This window comes from Astyanax mexicanus, chromosome 3 (genome assembly GCF_023375975.1).
Source record: "Astyanax mexicanus isolate ESR-SI-001 chromosome 3, AstMex3_surface, whole genome shotgun sequence".
Classification (NCBI taxonomy): domain Eukaryota; kingdom Metazoa; phylum Chordata; class Actinopteri; order Characiformes; family Acestrorhamphidae; genus Astyanax; species Astyanax mexicanus.
This window is the reverse complement of record NC_064410.1, coordinates 40,146,959-40,165,531: the sequence shown is the minus strand read 5'-3', so window position 1 is coordinate 40,165,531 and position 18,573 is coordinate 40,146,959.

The following is an 18,573-nucleotide window of genomic DNA, read 5'->3' as shown; positions in this document are numbered from 1 at the left end:
GCCAGTAGCTCTGACTCACAGGTGAGCATCCACAGAGGAGGCCAGCTCACAGCCATGATGCAGCACCGAGCCTGTAGGCCGGGTGACGCTAAGAGAACTGATAAAAGAATAATTTTTGTGAATTAGAGTAAATCTAAGAGATTATACTATTTAAAAGACGTGATAATACAGTGAAGTAAAAAAGAACAAATCAATATGTGGGTATGAGAGACAGAGCAATACACAACACACAGTCTGTACCTATTAAACCACTGTAGCTACATTTTCAACTCGCCGACAGAAAGTAAAAAAAAAAAATATTAATAATAATAATAAAAAACAGACAAAAAAGTATTTTAAGGCAGTGTCATTTTCAACAGTTCTAAAATGAGTTAATGTTGATTCTTGTCACAGTGTATTTTTTGTTCTTCAGATTCACCACTAGAGGGCAGCAGCTTATTGCTGTTTGTCTGAGTGAAGAAGAAAATTAACTTAAATTGATGATTAAAACGTAAAGAATTCAAATTCTTAGTCTGTTACACAAACAGGACGTGGTATATTTTAATTAAGATTTACCTGAATGTTTCAGTAGGTTCATATTTTATACTTTGGTTCAAAATCAATCATTCTTTAGAGTGGGTTGTCTGACTTGTCTGCAGTGCTTCCTGATTGAATAATCTAATTTTAAGTGATGCATGACACAATTAAGAGGTAAATAATTAGTAAATAACACAGTTTTATTAAACCAGACCCATTTAAAAGATGAGACCCATTTCTGAATATTGATGCCAAATTCAAAATTGAATCAGATGAATTCAGTGAGCAGCTCTTCCTTTTTTATTGTAGGAACATGAATGTTAAAATTTTGTGGTTAAAATCCTGATGTATCATAAGTAAGACAACAATTTCATGAACTTTTTTTTAGTATTCTAGAAATCGTAAAACCTCAAAAAAACTCTTATTTTTTCAACAGCAGTAACCCAGCACTCCTACATTCTGTAAATGAGGTCAGATGAAAAAAAAAAAACTATCCTTTGATGCTCTCAGGATATCAGGATAAGTCACTTAGGAACTTCATTAGTTAAAATGAAGGACAGGGTGCTTTAAGGGCTTTCCACATCGTCTTTTGAGATAAAACCTATTTCTTACAGTTTTGAAGATGTTGGTTTTAATAATTTAGGCATTTCAACTATGCATTTAACTATTTTCTTTTTAAAAAATATCTTGTGTCCAAGAATTCCCCGTCCACCCTGTCATTTTAGGATACCATTTTGCTGTGGTTAAAATATCACAGCAATTAAAATAATAAAAAACTACATATAGGCCTACCTTTGACACAGAGCATCATGGACAATTCATTAAAAATTATTGCATGTAGATCAACCATATTTTAACTGAAATTGTCCAACCTGTCATGTAGCTTGACATGACAGGGTAAAAGCATGCATGACAGGAAATAATAAATGTAAATTACGCTGGAAAAAAATGGTTTCTGTGAAGTCTGAAGTCTCATTAAAGTACAGTTTTCTTAATGTATGAGAACCAAAGCAGAGTATTCTAATAAAGACCCATTAATATGCAATTCTTGTCACGGTGTATTGTTCAAAGGGCAGTAGTTTATCACAGTTTATCTGAGCCAGTGACTAATTCTCTGAGCAAGGAATAAAAAAGAGTTATTAAAAAGAATGTTACAGAAACAAGACATATTAGATTTGAAACTTTTTAAAATTGATCTTCACTTGTGTTTCTAAGTTGTTTTCACAGTAGTTGTTTAAAAAATGAAGCAAATCCATCTGTGTGCCTATGGATTATAAAATGGAAGGATGACCCTTCCATCCATCCATCCATCCATCCATCCATCCATCCATCCATCCATCTGTCCATTAAAAAGTTGGTCTAAGAAAAATCAGGATCATCATGAGCAACATGGATGTACTGCAAGGGTTCATTTCTCTCTCCAGTCTCTGGCTGACACAGGACAAAGGAGTCTTACCTGTGTCTGTGGGGTTTCTTCCAGATGTTCCAGTTTTCCTTAATTTTCCAAAAACAAACCTATGCAAACTTGCCATGCTAAATTGTCCATAGATGTGTGTCCCAGTCCCATAGTGTATTCTTGCCTTGTACCAGCTGTGATCCTGACCAGAAAGAAGCAGGAATGTTTATTTTTTTTTTTAGCAGAATTTTTTTGTGTAAAAAACAAACAATATGTACACTGTATATACTTACACATATATGGCTGGAAATCTGATAAACAGAAACAGAAGACTTTTTGGACCAGATATACATAAACCTATTGGCACCAAATGCCTAGCGTGTGCTAGAAGGGTATTAATGGGTAAGAGGTAAGATAAGTTCTAAATGCTATTGTCACTGAATAAAATCAGATCCTCACAGCAATATTCCAGAATATAGTAGAAAGCTTAGCATGGACAGTAGAGACAGTTACTGCAACAAAAGCAGTATAAATAAAATAAACAGAATAAAAGCAATACTTTTTTCCATGTATTAAGTAATTTATTTATTTTTTTGACCAGAAAGTACAGTAGTCTGAGAGGAACTGTTGATTAACTAATTATTGAATCAGACAAGTTAAGAAAAGGGACATGTATCTGTAATGTGTATTTGCAAAAGCTACCTATAAATATGTTGTCTTAAAAGATATCCAAGTCCACCTTGCCTGAACTCACCTCACACTCAGTCATAAAACATTAGAGCAGAGATATTGCACTATATCAACAGAGGGCAGCAAAGTCATATATTTACTCTGTATTCTCCTCATTTATCCCCCTTCACCTCTCTTGGCCTTTACGGTTACATCACCAGAAGCTGCATTGCTGTGTGGAGTGACCTCTTCCTGAGATGAACTGAGATGGATCTAATGCTAATATAACACTCTTACTGCAGTTCAGAATAGTTTTACCTCTGAGGTAAAACAGATACTGTGACAAGCAGCTTTACAGAAATGAGCAGGTCGAGGACAAACTTGGCAGGTGACACTGACGCTGTCTAACAATGCACTAAAGAGCTTACTGTGGCACTTTACAGGTGCCCTTTCTTCTACTTTCTTCCTCTTTATTCTGTCCTCTTGTGTCTGTCTATACTGCTCCTCTTTGCTCTATCTTTAGATGTCCCACAGGCCTGAGCGGTGCCTCTGTTTTTGCGACTGACTTTGTCTTCTAATTGTTTTAAAGTGCTGACGTGGGCACGATGCACTGTCCTCACAAAAAAAGTGTGAAGCTCTTTTAAAGAATCTGCAATGACAAGGAGTTCAAAGAATGACACACTACTTACTTGGCTCCCCCACTTCTTCAGCATGTTCTAGTTTATTGAAAGTGCCAAATGCGGATCTGTCCTGGATCTGTCAGACCACTGTCCGTACAGCTGGTACTGCTGGCAGGAGCAGCTAGACTCTCTCAGTTTGACAGCCTGAAACACTGTGTGCAAATGACTGACATGTACAAGTTTTACTTTTAATTTCTCTAAACCCATCAATCAGAAAAATGACAGGGCTTGGTCATAGGCACTTGTCTGCTCTCATAGTTTTAAACAAAATAACATACAGCTCTGAAAAAAATAAGAGACCACTTAAAAATTATGACTTTCTTTGATTTAACCCAATTGAAAACCTCTGGAATATAATCAAGAGGAAGATGGATGATCACAAGCCATCAAACCAAACTGAACTGCTTGAATGTTTGCACCAGGAGTGGCAGAAATTTATCCAAAAGCAGTGTGTAAGACTGGTGGAGGAGAACATGCCAAGATGCATGAAAACTGTGGTTAAAAAAACAGTTATTCTTAGCATAATTTGAGGTCTGAAAGCTCTTTTTTGCATCTTTTTTGTTATTTCTAATTTTCTTTAAATAAATGCTCTAAATGATATGTAAAAATTGTTAATTTTACTCAAACATATACCCATTAATAGCAAAATCAGAGAAACTGATTCAGAAACTCAATTTTTTTACTTGTTTAAATGTTTTTTAAATGTACTGGAGCTACAAGACTAATGTGAAAGAAGTCCACGTCATGCTTCCCATTTGATTATTAATTGTTTTCACCTGTTGCCCTGCCTATATATACACCCTCTCATTTGTTCAGTGTATTTAAAATTTTGACTAGACCACTAGCATTACAAAGCATTTCTTGTCTTTTTTGCATTTACTTTTTGCTTTTACTGACCCAGATTGTTTTGGACAACTCTTTTGTATCCGAGTCCTGTAATGGCAGAATTGCAAAGAAAATAATATTTTTTATTTTTACCAATCAACTTCTTCCCACATTAAAAAGGGAGTCAGGTCACATATCTAAGGTCGGCTTAAAATTGACCAGTGGGCCTTTTAAGATGACGCATTATAAGTTCTCTCGTATGATTTTCCTTTTTCATGTCAATAAGTAAAGATGAAATTTCTCTCTGAGGGAAGTACAATTTCCTGTAGGAATATTTTTAAAGTCTTTTACAAGCTACAAATTACATGAATTATGAGAGGAGAATTTCCTGAAATAGACTCCATCAGAAGATAAGAATGCCGTAATGTATTAAAATGAGAAAAGGAGCAGCTTAATGATTCAGTTGCAGTGTGACTTCCCTGCGCACTTAACCCATGCCTTATTGATGATATGCTGCACACGGCATCATCTAAAATAAAACCCGTTGTCCTATTGCTGCTGCTGGAACTGAGAGTAACTCTCGCCGTGTGTGATGTCAGCTAGGGATGTAGGCTCTGAACTCTCTGGGGTGCTCTGTTTTTTTTCTTTTTTTTATGAGCTTGTGGTGCATTATCGCACTCAGACGTCCCCTGATGGCACATCCTCTCGCTCATGTCACTGCTGTGCAGGTTTTTACAGACCTGTTAGTCCAGCAGAGAGTTTCAAAAGCTTCTAGGACATTACACCGTCCATTTACAATGCAGAGCAGCCTTAAAAGTATGCGGCCTTAAAAGGCTTCTCTGCCACTTACCTTCTTTACGCTAACAGGCACTTGAACACTGGCTCAAGGACGACAGTTTTACTGGAATACTTAGGATGGCAGTGATAAAAGGTATATCATCCTCCCCATGATAAAATAAAAGATGTTCAAATTGATCTTTAGGCATACAACCCATTCAAATAATTTTATACCTATATATATATTCAAGTTCCTTTGTTCAATTTTGCCACTAAATGTGGTGACTGTAATGTTTAATCAGTATTATTATTACAGATTAAATTTAATGTCATAATATCTTTATCTTAATGCTCTTGCTATGCAGAATGCTGGAATCCTCATTCTCTCTATTTCTTATTACTTTAGAATGAACACATTGGACCTGTAGCAGGTATTTGATAAAGTATAATACACTATAAATGCCATTACTTAGGCCTGCACAAAGATATGAGTGTTTCCCATAAGAAAGTCTACTGAATGCCCCATCATAAATATTTCCATGAATGAGATCTGATATTTGTATTTCTGTAATGAACTATGTACACCAAAGCTTTAGGCTTAATATAGCTGACCCTTTCCATTAAAATAAGCTTTAATCAGCTCAAATAATAATCAACATTTGAGCCAGTAAATACATTCTCATAAATACATTAACTTTCACCCTCATTTGCAATGCAACCCAGCATTTTGCAATGTATTGACATTGTAGAAAGATGAAAAATGGGATTTTATTAAGATCTCTGCCAATATGTGTATACCAAAAAAAAGTTTCTATCTGAGGTGCACTACTCTGGAAAATGATTTACTGTTGTTGTGCTTTTTCTGAACACAATGTTGGAACCTTGCACCATTCTAAATTTTCTCCAGGTTGGGCCTAAATTATTTCCAATTTCTTCTCTTATGAATTAGACTTTGTGACATGATTTAGAATAAAACTTCATAAAAAAAAACAGTAAACAAACACCCATATTCATGGTTTAACTAAGAGAAAATGTAAGTGTCAAAAGTCCTGATAGATTTTAGTTCAAGATAACCCTCAAATCAGCATTATGTAGCACTTTACATTAAAATAGCACCTTGATAATCATTGTGATTCATTGTGATTCTTTAGTGGCCTGTGGCACTATCTCTGCTTGTCTGAGCTAATCACACTGTTAACTACTTTACTGTTAACTGAAGCTGAACGGACAGTGCACAACTGCGTACTGCTTGATAACCTGAGTTGTATTTCTATAACCTGAGTTGTATTTCAATAAAATGACTGTACTGCCTCAGTCAAATCTATTCTTTTTTTTTTTTTTTCCAATTTACATGGCCAATTACTCAACCCACTCATTAGGACTCCCCCTATCACTAGTGATGCCCCAACACACCAGGAGGGTGAAGACTAATACATGCTTCCTCCAATACATGTGAAGCCAGCCACCGCTACTTTTCGAGCTGCTGCTGATGCAGCATTACCGAGCAGCCAGCGCGCTTGGAGGAAAGCACAGCGGCTCGGCTCTGGTACATCAGCTCACAGACGCCCTGTGCTGCAGACATTACCATAGGAGTGATGTGGAGAGAGAGCGCCGGCAGCTTGATGGCAAAGCTGCATGAGCTGGGGTTCGAACCTGCGACCTCCCGTTCATAGTGGCAGCACTTTAGACCGCTGGACCACTCGGCGCCCCTTCAAATCTATTCTTTAACTTTAATTTCAATTTTAGTTTCTTTCAGCTTGTAAAATACACATGAAAAGCATGTCCCTTGGGGTCCCTAAAAGTGCAAATTACACTTCGCAATTGTAAAGGGAGCCCTGAAGCAAGAAATAGCACTTATTATATAAAGCTGCTTTAATATCTGTAGGACTCACAGACAATTTAGGCCTTAAACACAAATACAGTGTTCATAATAAATAAAATCTTCAGATGAATATATTATAAATATAAATAGTGTATGGGTTCATGAGGTTCATGCAGCATGGCCAGTTTGCTTATTTTAGATAAGTGTTAGTTTAGGCTAAGTGCCTGCGGACCGTGTGAGTGTGTGAAGCGATGTTTTCTGTTGGTGTTGGAGTGTGAGCTGATATCATCTCCCAGTCTCTCGCCTCTCTGCATGGGCTCAGCGAAAGGTCATTTACAGCCTGTGTCCTCTGAGCGCTGGTCTGTGTGTCTGTGTGCATAGGCTTGAGGGCTCAAACCACACTCAAGGTCAAGCTGTCAAGTTCTGAGAGCGCTTGTTGAATCGCTGACAAGCGATTAGGATCAGACACTGTGTGGCCAGGCGTGGGGGACGGGCAGTCTGCTCTTCTCCTCTACTGCCCTGTCCTTTTCGGGCTTTCAGCCGTACTTTTTGCCCAGTTATATCAGACTCATATTCTCTCCACCACCGCTTTGTGTTCCAGGGCTGTGAGCGGTGAACGGTGCATCGGTTCAGGCACTGCTCTCCTCAAGTCTCCCCCCCGTGTCGGCTTTTTGAATATGCACTGCGTGTGAGCGCTAATTAGAACCTTTAGCATGCTAGCCACTAAGCAGCTCCTTGGGGGTTCCGTGGAACTAAAATGTCACTGACCTTGGACTTGCTTAACTGTCTACTCTGTTCCAATAGATAGATTGCCTGGAGTCAGGGGGAAGGAGAAAAAAGGAAAATTGTTCAGACAGGCAACCAGGGAGCTAATCTTGATTCATAGGTAATTAAAAGGGCTCTTAATGCACTGGCACGCTGCCCAAAGAAGGTTGAGAGTGAGTGACATGAATGCCTAACGCCATAAGTGAAGGCAACGTCAAGGACAAAACAAAATCAAAAGGAAGGTAAGGAAACCAGCGAGCTATATGGCGCAGTTAGCTTATAAGGGTGAAACAGTTTTAAAGCAACTTTTACATCAAATTTATATTAGCTTTAAAATTATGTGGATACTCCACTGACTGTGATGGGGGGGGGGGGGGGGTTAACAACTCTGTTTTCTCTCTCCAGGCAGAGTTGCAAGGTTTGTGTTTTTTTCACCAAATTAGGCTGGCGAGGTGCGTTTTTTTGGGCTTACTGGGAATGGGGCCGCCAAAAAACAATGTGAATAGATAGACACTAAAATTAATCTTCCATGATTGATTACAACAATAAGAATTCATTCATTCATTCATAAGAGAGGACAGCGTGAAAAAGAAAGTGAAAGAGAGAGCAAGTCAACAGTACACTTATTGTTGTTTTGCCATTTGCTTCAAACATGTGACAGACATACATTCTAGGCTAGTTTAAGCTTCTGAAGGCCGGGTTTTAGACTGACTTTGGCCTGGATATTTTTGTTGGACCTGGCAACCCTGTCTCCAGGTCTGAACTGCTGCCACTGCACCTTTTAACTTCAGTGAAATAGAACAAGGTTGGTGTTGGGGCTGGAGCCTATCTCAGCCGGCATTGGGTGGGAGGCAGTATACATCTTGGACAAGCTGTCAATCCATCGCAGAATATTCGGACCAACCCAAAAAAAAAAAAAAAAAAAAAAGAATTACAAAATTATACTGACGTTCAAAATGTATTTAATGATGAACATAATTACACCCCTGGTAGTGTATGTACGACCAAGTAGTTCATTTGAGGCCATGAAAGTAGATTACTGTGGTACAGTGACTATATAAGCTGTAAATTCACACTGGGCATAGACACAAAGCACAGCAGAGAGCCAGACACCACACTGTGATTTTTCCAGTCTAATCCGGGCCTAAGGCTCGCTCAAACTGCTCGTCTTCAACAGTCAGCAAGTCATTGGGTCTGAAGCAGTCGGTCCAGCTAAAGGCCACATTTGACTGATGCTGTGAGACAGTTGCAGTCAACCCTTGGATCAGAGGTTAGGCTCCATGAATGCAGCAGCAATCGGAGATGCCAGAGAGATGAAACACTGTGGGAAGACGTCTGAGGACAGCCTGGGATCAGCATCTGCTGGCTAATGCGGCTGTGAATGAAACTGATACTAATGACACTTTAATCCGTTTACCAAATCATCTCCATAAACATCATTCACCAGTCAATTAAAAGCTGTGTGATTAGTGTATGCAATAATACATATTTCCGTTTCTACAGGCTTGTGCTAGTGGATCTGATTTAACACAATTTAACAAGACCTTCCTGAGTTGTAGAGGGTGTAGTAGAGCAGGAAAAAAAAATGTGTGGAAGTGAGGAAGGCAGGGGTACTCTGGGACCTGATGGGGTTGGAAAGCACTGGCCTAAGCAAAAAAGTTTTCATTATTTTAATAAACTGGCTAAAGCAATGTAAATTTCGTTACTTTAATGTACTGACCTAGGCAATATATTTTTCATTATCTTCTGATGTGCTGACAAAATGATTTTTAAATATGACGTGAAAAGAAAAAGGAAAAGTTTTTGGCTGGGGTTGTGGGGGTTGTGATGGTGACTGAGCTCATGATTTGATTGCAGTTCTTAAGGAACTGATTCATTACATTCCAGATTTCACCATGATTTAATATGATTTTTAGTGGTCTGATAAAATTCACAATTATAAAAACATATAAATCTATAATTGTAAAAGCAGTCAAGGCCAGGCCATCAGGCTTTGGTAATCTGACTTGCTGGAGCATAAAATTGGCAGAATCTTCAAACCACACCTTTCAGCCATGTTTTTTAAATAAAAAAAAAAACAGATGGGATTTTTTATGTAGTGGAACATTTACATTATGTTGGACTCTGTAAACAAGGCCAGAAATTCCATAGCTTTAATAAATACATACTCTTTGTTTTCTCTGCTCTCTGTCTACTTTTGTTCTCTTTACTTTCCCTCTCCCACACAAGAACTCATCAGCAGGGCAAGCTATAGGTTGTGGTTATTTGTGGAAATAAACTGTAGAATGCACTTAGACACACATAGAAATAAAAAGCTATTTTGCCGTTATACAGGCCTCTTCTGTCCATGCAAAATATTCATTGTCATTTCCCAGGCTTTCAGATGAGATGTTTTTGTGTAGCCTGATTTTATTGTATCCATACAGTATAAACATGTAGCAGTCTCCAACTAAATAAATGTACGCAGAATTGCAGTCTATCAGTTTCAGTTTCATGTTTTAAAACTTCACATTGAAAAAATCTGATTGGTGTGAAAGGCCATTGAGAGTGCTGACTGACTGACTGACCATGTGTTTAGAAAAAAAAAAGTTGTATCTTTATCTACTTGCTAAGCTTTCTCTACATCAATTTTCTCATGGTTTTTGATTCCTTGCTTGCTTCTGTATTTTTTTTTTCTTTTCCTATAATGTTCCCATTGCCCTTCTGAGTTCTTGAGCGTGGACTGGGTTTTGACTATGTTTTGCCTGGAAAGCTGGAACCTGAGCCTGCATAACAACACACTAACTGTACGCATGTATTCTGTCCCACTAAGAGAATCATTCAAAAAATATACTTTTTAAATTTTCAGTATACATCATACATTTGTTCATACTCAGAATGTTATTTTAACACTAAAGTGTTTATTTTAATGTTAGAAAATTGACTGTATAGTAAAAAGAGTTTGGAGAAACAAAATGAAGGAACATGTCTGAAGCCCCTTCTCCAAATCTAATATCCTATAAATATAACCTGTACCTTGATTACATATTCATGTCAAGTTTTTGCAAACCTTCACCACCCATCTCCTCTCTTGAAACTCTAACTGTATTCCGAGGCCTAAGCTACAGATGAGGTAGGGCAGGTCCTAGGAGGGCTGTCCTATGTAAGCCTGTTGGTCACAAATATAGAACAGTCCAACAGGCCTTGTGGTGGTGTAACCGAAAAGGTCTCAACTCTAGCATTTTTGTGCAGAAACGTGTGTGAGAAAATGGAGCCTGTTGCATTGTGCATCTTTTTTTTGTGAAGAACTGGCACTTTAAAATGAACGTGTTGTACTTGTGCAGAGAACTGGGGGTAACTGAGGGCCTGGAAGGATACAGTGCACACAGTTGCATCTTCAAAATTGCTGTGAATGTTGGCTGCGTTTCTCAGCTGTATAAGAAGAATCCTTCACTTGGGAGCAGCTTTCTATGAGGTAGCTGCCAAGAAATGCAGCTTACCTCATCAACAGCCTAAAATTTTAAACACAGCTCACGTCATCTCTCATTCCTGACTCCACTTATAATAAAGGGAGGGCTGGTTTTCTACCACAAGCAAAAGCTGCCTGAACTACACCCCCAAAGTTCTCTGTGTTCTCTCCCCTCTCTTCAGTCTGGATATGCTGGTGGCATGATCCAAACTATATCAAATAATTAGGTCATGACTTCTGTCATTACAGATTTTCTTTAGGAGCTGTAGTGCCAAAGTGCATTTCTTCTTTGATTATGGACTGAACTGACAACTGATGAAAGAATGAGGCAAAGGAAATCAGGTTACACTCCTCACAGTGGAGGCGCATGTTGTTGTGTGAGCATGCATGTAAAGGCTTTGAGCGTGATGCTCTCTGAAGTGCATCATTAGTGTATCTGAGGGAATGTGTAATTATATATTTAGTTCTCAGAGAGCATCTGGTGCCTGAGGCCTTTCTGCAGGTGAAAATGTATCAAAACTAGTATTGATAAATTATGAGATTTTTGAATTCTGTGCAGTTGTGATTTGTAGGGTTGTGTGTTCTTTGAAGCCGGCTGTTATAGACATCTCATGTGTAATGTATTATTTACTGTCTCTAGTCTTGAGTTATTTTTATTCTAATCAACATCTATACTGAAATAAAGAAAAACATTCTAATCTTTTCATCAGTGTAACTTCAAACCAACATTAGTAATTAATGTGGCATGCAATGAAAGAACAAAACAGATAGACAGAGGAAGAGAAAAGGAAAAGGAAAAAAACCCTGATATATAAGGATGGTAGAAAGGGGGTGAAAAGACATGATGTAAAGATACAATGGAAAAAATACAATAGAACAAAAAATATAAAATCAGGGACATAAAAATAAAAGGAAAACAAGAAAGAAGAAAAAAAATAAATCTTATGGGGTTTCTGTGGTATGTAATTTGGTTTCTAGTGTTTGCTGTGATACCCTATATGGTCGGTTAGATGTTCCTGGTATATTTGTATGATCGTGGCATAAGAAGAGAGATGAAACTGCACTATTTTATTCATTAGGAAAAGAACAGTTGCCATGTGGAAACTATGTGTTTGATCAAAAGTGGTATATAAACCCAAATCACACTGTGCTGTTTGAATGGTGTCAATATCTCAAAGACTGTGAGATTAGATTTGGTGCAAATATCCAACAGAAGATGATGAAGAATATAAATAGGTCACCAATAGAGTTTTATAATTAGTAAAATTGGCAGTCAGAGACAACGGCTGGTTTCACACCCACCTCGTTTGGTCAAACATTCAGACTTCAGTTTGGTCCGAACTAAATTATCAAGTATGAAAAGTGCTGCGAACCATGGTCCTGACTAAAGAACCAAAAATGTGTATTATCAAAAAAGGTAGTCTCAGTCTGAATCTACTGGACCATAGTTCATTTTATCCACACTGTGAAAAACACTTTTCTAGAACATTAGAGGTGCAGGGGGGGAAAAAGTCAAGTTTTGTGCAAAAATCCAGCTTCCCTTTAAGTGCGTGTGCGCCATGCAGCAGCATTGATGCAAATGGTTATGCTTGTGGCTACTGTATCTACTGTAACTGTAGATTAACCCTTATTTATTAACAGAAGTAAATGAATCAGATACATGAGAAAATCTGATTCAATCATGCATGTTCGTAAAGGGCAGTCTGCTTCTGGCAGAGAAGCAGAATTCAGCACAACACCTTGAAAGGCAATTTGACAAACTGACATTTTTTTTTACAAACGAATTAACATGAAATCTAGACAAACACAGCCTATGTAGGCGATGACAGCAGGGTGTTGGAACATTCTTTAGTGAGCTCACTAAACTGCAGTGTGAAACTAAATGTATTCAGTGTAACAAACACTCTAAAAAAGCATGACTATAAGAAAGAGTGAAAGAGACATAGTGAAAGAAACAGATTGAAAATGAGAGAACGGAAGAGAGAGGGATAAATGTATAGTGTCAGAAAAAAGATGGAGAGACAAACTAAAATGGGGACAGAAATGTAGGAAAAAAAGAAAGAAATTGAGAAAAAGGAAGGAAAGTAATAGATGAAGAAAAAGAGACATAGCGACACACACAAAGAGAGAGAATATATAGGAACACAGAGACAAAAAAAGAAAGTGGAGAGAGACAGATAGAGAGAAAGAGACAGACAGGGAGAGAGAGCCCAGAGAGTAAAGTGACAAATGGCTGCTGTGGTAGGGCACTGAGAGATCAGGGCAAAACAATGGATCTCAGAGATTTCACTCACTAATTTGGGAAAATACAAGCCACAGTTCACAGCTGACCTGTAGTTACCGACATTCAGCTCCAACAGTGGAATCTCAGAGAGAACAAAGCCAGCAACCGGAACAAAGAGTAGCTTTCATTATGCCCTTGTTTCTCTCAAAAAACCTTGAAATAGCAGTCATGTGGAAGCATGGAGGCATTTTTGTATTGCCATAGGCTGCTGCATGAACATGGACCTGACCTTTCATTTATGCTTTATTTTATTGTTCTACTCCAATGTTACAGTGAACCTTTTTTGTGTGCATATAAAACTGAATAATGTTTTCATGTTCAGGTTTTAGATACGTCATGTATATATCAGCCCATAAACATACTATATATCTGAAGCTTTGTTTTTTCTTGATTCAAATGTTCCCTGGGCTTCTACATTTTAAAAACCCATTGGACTCTTTTTCCACATTTTACTAATTTTGAAATGACCTTATACACTCTAAAAAACAGAGGTACAATATGAGTACTTTTTTGTACTCAGAGGTACACTCTTCATAATTGTACCCTCAATGGTACAATATTGGTCTTTACAGGGTCAGATTTGTTCCCTTTGAAGTACAAAGTCATTCCTAACAGCAATAAGTACAGATTTGTACCATTTAAACAGCCAAAATGTACATTCAGTATTTTGTATCACTGTACTAATAAACAATATTTATATTAATTGCACATTTTTCTTTTGAAAGCCAGACCATTTTAGATCATCAAGTTCTTGACACATATTTAGTTGATGATAAAGTTTATAATCTTTACTGGCTCAAAAAACATGGGTACAAAAAAGGACTTTCACTGAAAGGTACTTTTTTGTACCTCAATATAAGGTACAGCCCCAGAGACAAGCTTTGTACTCTTTTAGGTACAAATCTGTACTTACTTTTCTTAGTGTGTAGTCTATTTTATAAGTTATATATCTAGGCATTTCCCTTATTATAGTGTGTTAATTAAAAGCCCCATATATATTTCTAGTGTTGGTCTTTGTCGATCCTGTTTGTGAACTTCTGTTAGTGTTTGTCTATGTCTGTTTATGTCTATGCATGTATTATCTATGTCTGATAACCTTAACTTTATGTAATCCTCCATATGTAGCTCTAGTTTTGGGAAAATGGGTGGTAGGAGGGAAGTAATTGGGAGCTACTTGGACATTTTTTTGCTATAAATGGAACATGGAAAAAGTTAATAAGATAGGGAAAAAAATTACAAATACACAAAAGGTGTTAAGGCCAATGGATAGTGGCCCGGGATTAGAAAAACTATTTAAAAAGAGTTTAATTTAAAGGAATTATGATACTCCTCTGACCTGTAACAGGAAGAATAGCTCTTTTATTGTTGCTACTCCTGAATCAGAACATCAGAACTTGCACTAAGCAACATTGGTAAAGCAGGCAACTGCATAACGCAAGTCATATTCTTGTAAAAACCTGTAATATGACTTTACAGTGTCAGTCCATGAGCTTCTTACATTTTCAGATGCATGTTTTGTATCTCCCAGCTTGTAAAATGCATGTGAAAAGTGTGTCCTTTTTCTGTAACTCAAAGTACCAATTTCACTTCCTAACTATATCCTGATTGGAGCCCAGGAGCAAGAAATTCCCATTTTTGCATAATGCTGCTTTAAATATAGGGTGGCTGAGTGGGATGGCAGATAAGGTGTGTCCTACATAACTCTAGGGGTTTTGGGGTTGTGGGTCTGGAGATGTGCTATGCTAAATATAAGTAAATGGTTGTGTGCAATGGACATAACCTATGGTGGATTGGTGGCCAGACTGCAAGAAATGCAAGAAATGTAATCATTTTAGGCCAATCCAGACAAGTTCTGTGGAATTGCTGAATTATTACTTCTCATTTAAATTCTAAGGCATCGTTCACACCTGCCATTAGCATTCTAGGTGATCTGATCACAAATGATTGTTAAAATGCATAGCCATTCACACCTGCCATTATAAATGCTTTTTTTGGTGACAGCTTTTGATCGAGTTTCTCACATCAATTCAGCTGGAGGAGGGGCAGGTTACAGTAAGATTTTTCCAATTTTCTTTGCATTCTAAATAAAATTAAGCACATAGTTTCACTTAAACACCAACCTTGTGTATTGTGTGCTCAGATGACTTGTAAGAACAGTGGAAGATATGGCCTTGCATTTATTACATATGTTTCAGCAGGGGCACAGCTAATGTGGGCGGTGCTTTGCTGGGAGCATCAAGATGCATTATGTGTTTAAACTGCAATCAAATTGTGGTCAAATGTGGTCTCTTAGCATCTCCAAATGTGCCTTACGTGATCTGATTACAATGCATCCTCAAGACACATAGAGCTAGCCAATTTTGACTGGATCACTCAAGACACGTTAATGCTAGGTGTAAATGGGGCCTAAGTTTAGCTGTTGGAGATGAACTCAGGAAAAAATGAAGTACTATATTGTTTCAGTTCTAACTCTGGGGTAAGACATTTTTGGGCTATTGCATTAAACAGTGTTTACATGTATTTTATACTTTAATAATGGCAGAACATTTAAGTTTGTCAATAATTTGTTCAACATGCTTGAAAGAACTTGGATAATCTAATAATGGAAAAAAAATCAGGAAATTATTTTTGTTTTTAACCAGACAATAATTTCACAGAATAAGAGACAACAATATGCTTTCTAAAAGAAACTTAAACTAAAGGATTTAAATAATATTTTTTTTCTAGCTGTATGTCCACATCGTTACTCAATATGTTAAAAGGAGTATGGCATGAAGATTAGTTTGGTCATTTCAGGTAACGTGATTTGGTTTTTACACTTGCTCAGACTAAGAAATCTGAAATTACAACAATTAAATTTATACATGGGAAGTGAAATTTGAATACTGATTTAAATTTCAACTATCTTTATCTTTTAATTAAAATAAAATAAACCAGAGTATGCTGCTACATGACTACAGTGCAAAAAATAAATCTTAACAAGTGAAATCTTTAAAATTTTAGGGCCATAAATCTTTTTTTTTCTGATAAGACTTTTTGTCTTACTACGCATAGTATTTTAAGTAATTGTAAGTAATTTGAACTCAAAATAAGCACAGAGAATCAGCAATCAAGTTATTCTAATTGTTGTAATCAAATTTAAGGCAAAAAACAGCGATTTTTGCTTGAGTCTTACGTCACTAAGTTTGAGACTTTGCGATTGTTTTTTTATATCTTACTAAGAAAAACTTAAAATACTAAAATTGCTTACCTTATTGGCAGATTTATTTTGCTTAATATAAGCATTTATGTCTTAATTTACATATATTTTGTCTAGTTTTTGCCAATGGATTCTTGGATATTCAGTTATCTGCAGTAATCTGATCATGAACAGATTGCATCTTGTGCATGTTACCACTCTCACTGGAAGCAAAAGTAGATGTATTTATTCCATGTAAAGCTCTTCTTTTTGGTTTGGAAATAGATTTGTCAATCAGTATTATCTTTAAGAGGTTAAGCCCAAGGAATGCCTCTTCTTTGTTCTGTTTGTTTTTATTTCATGTTCATCTTAATCTGGACTATCTTGTCTGACTAGTTTTAAGTTCAGTCTTACATAAACACACACACACACACACACACACACACACACAATATGAGGATCTTAGGAATTGTATATATACAGCTTCTAGGTGATTCTGAATAAAATATTACTGTGCCAAGGATATCTTCCTTTTAATGTAATTTTTAAATAATAAAATTAATGAAAGAAAGAAGAAAGAACAAGCAATTGTATATGAGAATGCAGCTGCTTTTGACCTTGAGAGAAAGAGAGAGAGAGAGAGAGAGAGAGAGAGAGAGAGAGTAAGAGAGAGAGAGAGAGAGAGAGAGAGAAAGAGAGCAGTGTGGTATAGAGCTAAGCAGGTATGACAGCTCTGAAAGCTTTCAACAGGACAAAAAGGGTTCTGTAGCCTCCGAGTGATGCTAAACTGTGGCTGCCCCTAACAATGACCTCCCCCTTTGCCTCCACCAACAGAGAGGGAAACTGTGTTCACTGTTATCACACTGCCATTCCTAACAGGGAATTAAAGAAAAGTGATTATATGATGGTGTAGTTTATATGAGGGGACTGATTAGTGTTTCTTGTCTTAGTTAAAAGCGGGGTGGATGATAACATGAAGACACAGGAGACACACAGTAATTACTTCGAACAAGGAACACTGTGAAACACATTAGTATCTATTGTTCACGCAGCAGTCTAATACAAAAGTTTGGGCAACCTTGGTCAAAGGACACATTCTGAAATGTTTTATAATATGGCTAATATTTTTCTGATTTGTAGCTGTTCTAATATGGTCCTGGATTATCTTGCAGCACAGATTGTTTATTGTCTGTCCAGAACATTTTTATGAAGTTTTTAAGGGGCTGGTGGTCACACTGATGGCAAATAACCAATAATCTTTGTCTACATGTCGGTGTCACCTTAGGGCACGTAACACACACTTACAAGACTACAGGACAGATATAGCAAACAAATGAACCCCTTGCCTAAGAATTACTTCATTATTATGCTATTATTCTTTGACAATTGTAATCTTCCACATAATTCCACTGCATAGCTCCAGATCATGTCACTTCTTCAAAATCATCTTAAACAATCCTTTATAAAGTTATGGGCAGCCACTGCAGTATGACAGCAACCGTTTTGATATTTTGGCACTGCAATTTAGTGTACACTGAAGTATTTTAGTGACTGTCCTCTGTATTCTCTTGGCCTTCCTCTCTAAATGCTCTCATAGTCTTGGTTTCATCCAGAAATGGGCGAAATGCCAGTGTAACTGTGTTGTTATGTAGCCAGGTGGCTCAGTGTTTGATAGTAAACTGATATTTCTGGTGTGCTTCTATCCATCTAGCTATCTGACCCTTGGGCTCTTTGAATTGCATGAGCAGTGGGATCGCTTTGCAGGGAAAACAAGATATCATAAAAATACAGAGTCTGTTTACTACTTTGAGAACTTGCAATACATTTACACAAAAACAAGTTGTGCTCAATAAGATACCACTGGCTCAACACAGTTCTAAAACTATGACAGGATTTCCCCAACCCCTTTGTCACAAGCGAGAGTGTCTTCACATTTCAAACTGTTTTGGGCGCCCAAGACTCTTCAAGACTTTTCTTTTATGCCACATGAACCGAGGATGTTAAAAGATTACTTTAAGATCTGGCTTCTTGGTTCTAAAAATGTCATACATCTAGAACAAAAAGGTCATAGACTTTAAATATCTGCTGTAATGCTCTGGTGCCAGGTACCACATGACACCTTCACAGATTTTGCACTTTTAGCTATTTTGGTGGCACATGGATCACTAACAGCATAGGCTGGTGGTCATACTGTTATGGCACATAGGTAAATC